Below are 3,892 nucleotides of genomic sequence, written 5' to 3'. Positions count from 1 at the left end.
TAAGGTTTACATTATTTTTTAAAAAAAAACATGGATGAGTTACAAGAAGCTTGTATATTGAATTTTGCACATATTATATATAGAGAGATATTGTAATAATACTCTGATGTTTTCTTTTTGTATGCTTTTGTATAATTAGCTTTCAAAGTATAGTATAATTTGGTTTTAACACTTTGGGATTTAAGACTCACATTAACCCTTTTAGATTAACATTTTGTTAAAGGAGAGCAAACTAATTTTCACCTTAGCAAGTGTAGCTTCCTGAAGATTAGGTTCTATTAAAAGCACATTAAAAGATAGAATATGACTTCCTTTTAAAAATAATAGCTCCAGAAAGAGAAGCGTCATTGTTTAATACTGTGCTTTAAAAATGGAGTGTGACGTGCAAAGCAACAAATTGTCCTCACGCTCCCAATGGTTCCTCCCATTTACACCTGTGCTTTCACCTGCAATGTCAATGGGACTCTGAGCAGAGGAAAACATATGTGCAAGAGAAACTGCAGGATATTACCTACCTCATGCACAACACCAAATCGTTTATGGCGTTCCAGGAGTTCAGCACATGGCTGCTGCTATCATCAACGAAGCCTGTGCGCAGACAGGAAAATTAGAGAGAATGAGGAACCACACTGGCCAAGATGCAGTGGCTGTTAGCTCACATGCCTAAAGTCTTAACTAGATAGAAAGCTACATCACCTTAAATATACTGGTATAATAACACAGCCTAACTCTACCTTCCTGTGTTTCTGAACAGTCATAATGGTATAATGGTGCTTTGCAGCAGTATATTTATTCTTGTACGGGAAGATAAATATATTGCTACAAAGCAACATATATCAATACATGACATCCATACTGTCTTTTACACTGTAACTTTGCCAGTGTATGTGCTATCCCCCTGACTGAAACTTAGCCAGGTGAAACTTTCAAGGAGAGATCAGACATAAGGTAGATAAGAGGATTTCCAAATAAAAGACATCAGGCAACTTTAAAACTTCATACAGATTTCCGACAAAAATTTCAAATTTCTAAAGCAATTGGCAGTGTCCTTTAAAATATATTGTGATAGTTCCTGAAAATATCTGTATGAATTAATAAAAAACAAATCTGTTTATTCATACCTTTCCTGCGCCCAAAAACTGAACGCCTTTTTGGTGCTTGCTAGAACATTTATAAAGAGGACCTACACTTTAAGCTAGATTATTATACAAGTAGTTTTCTTGAAAAACAGATTATAAAAAGGAGGAAATCGAATGTCTGCCACAACTACTATGTCATTGAAATAGCCTGGAGTTTTGGCTTTATATAGTCTGCTTGCACTGCTACATTTAGACCTCTGAAATTTATGAACTTTGAAAAGCAATACTGAGTAGAGCAAGCAGAACAACAGAGGATAATTTCACTAGTGCTACATATGTATGTGTCTTTAAGTCACTAATTCAGTCCTTTCGAGGGTGATGGAGACAGTCTGTCACCAGAATATGAAGTGTCACAGGGGTGATATAAAAAGAAAGATCAGAGTTTGAATTCTTCATGTCAGTTATTCGTTTTCTCCAGCAAGATGGCTGTGTGGGGGGAATGGGCTCTACAGTGTATGACACCTAACAGCCCCTCTCCATCTGTCCATAATCTGATCCCCCAGAGAACGTCAGCAACTGATCTGTGGCTCTTCAGACATTGCTGGTTAGTGACACTTCTGTATCTGACAGGACAATAACTAGACAAGTATTTTGTCTTAAAATGTGTCCATGTTTTAAAAGAACAACACTTGTAATATTCTACTAACTTTTATTCTAACAGCTACAATATAAATGGTTTTCCTTTCGGTTTCAAAGGGGCTTGGACTTGGACAGTGCTCAATCAGTCAAACACTTTGGCTGAGTAAAATCCAGTCCTGTTTTGGGAGTGAAGCACAACCTTTTTGCATCATCTATGTACACATTGAAAGAATTCAGTGAGACAAAACTACTAGGTGGGTCACTAGCCCTCAGCCAGCCCAGTTTTTGACAAAGATGCATGGGACAAATATATTTTTGTTCTGCATAAGAAATCTTCTCTAGAGGTAAAGACAGCACAGTTAAAACAGTGCATCTAGCCATTTTCAGTATTTTTTTATTTTTTTTTAATACAAGAGATAGGAAGCAGAGCATAAGCAAAAGTTCAGGTTAAGCCGTGGAGCCTACAACAGTAGGTTTAACAATAAATGACTATGCACTTTGGAACTTGCAACTTGTATGTTGTATGGTACACTTTCCAAACAGGACTAGACATTGTAAATTAATTTATAATTCTGTAATTCAGCTGAAATTATTATAACGGGTATATATGTTATTGTATCTGTTACTTTTTAAGTTGCTACAAATACCTTGATTTTGTGGAATATTTTGTTTTCTGTGGGTATAGAAAACTTTGCTTTTAACAAACACGTATGCAGGTTTTTTCACAACATCCCATAATGGTGCTAGGGATTAACTATTGTAATCACACTGTATTTGACAGCAGCAAAAAATGATCTGGGTATAAGCTATTTCATACAAGCAGCTCCTGATAAAACCAGCCACAAGCACTCAAGCATTAGCTGAATATTTTTCATTGAACAGAGAGGATTACAGCTCATCAGATATTTGGTTACCACACGAAATTTGCTCTTCCACTTTATTTAATAAGTAGTTTACTGCAGGCCTTTCTGTATTACCTATTTGAATTGCCTCAATTTCTATCATCTTTTTTCTCTTGGGTTGGGTAATGACAATGCCAGTAAAGCTCTACTTTGATTGCCAGTGTCAGTGCTGCCTGATTGATTACCTGACGCCAAGTTCTGCTAGAACAAAAGTACTGAAATGTGTGGAAGACTTCAGATGTCTTTGGCAGTATATCTGCTCTGATACATGCTGACGAAAATTGCTGATGAGTTCAAGGTTATGCTGAAGCAAACTACCCCCAGCTGCTATTCTGCTAGCCTTGAAGATTTGTACTAATTCCTTCTGAGCAGAGTTGTGTGCCTTTAAAGACAGAGAAATTAGCTCAGACTTTTGTTCTGTTCTAAATATAAAATTATGAAAATATATACACACTAAAATAAGGCTAAAAATATTTTTGGTCAAAATACTGTGAGAGGCGTAAGAGTAAAAATGAAGTAATTGATATCATTAATTATTGAGTGCAGCTGTTTATAATATCTGCTTGTGATTTTTTGCCTCATTTAAATATCTAAGATGATGGGTAGCAATTGATACCTTTTGGTGCTAACGTGTATGTTCTGGTGCTGAAGTTATACATTATTGTTGTGGAAGATGAGTTTTACTTCCAGTATTACCATATACACTCCAGTGTTTGTGAGATCTTTTTCAGCTAAGCATATAATTTACAACCACTAGGCCAGATTTGCTTTCAAAGTTCCTTTTTATGGTTGTTTCAGGCTCCAATGAGAGTTTTATGTGCATCAGAGAGGAAAATGTATTCCTGTTCAAAACCAAAACAAACAGCACCCTCCCCTCATCACAACAGTGAAGTGCCTGTGGAACAAATTACGGGGAGAGTAAGACCTCTGACAGTCATGACTTCAGATTGATGCTGAGCAGGTTTTAGTGATCCCAAATCCTCTCTCTGGGGCAATAAATGACTTCAGAAAATCTAGACTTGACCTTGCACACTTATCCTTGGGAAGCTGTGTGTTCCTCTTCTCTGAGATCAGTTTGTTCCCCTCTGAATTCCAGATGAGTTGGGTCAGGCCTCAGTGAAAACCATGGGAGGTTTAACATAACTTTTGCAGGAGTGAGAAAGTTGGATTCCATGAGAGCTTTACGGACAGCAAAATTAGACTTCATGTGCTATCCCCTACCAACACTGGGAAATACCATGGGACTCTGAAAGAGGAAACGTCCCACAGCAA

This window comes from Aptenodytes forsteri, unplaced genomic scaffold, assembly GCF_000699145.1.
Source record: "Aptenodytes forsteri isolate BGI_AS27 unplaced genomic scaffold, ASM69914v1 Scaffold62, whole genome shotgun sequence".
NCBI classification, from domain to species: Eukaryota; Metazoa; Chordata; class Aves; order Sphenisciformes; family Spheniscidae; genus Aptenodytes; species Aptenodytes forsteri.
The sequence above is the reverse complement of the archived record's forward strand: the minus strand, read 5'-3'. Positions refer to the sequence as shown.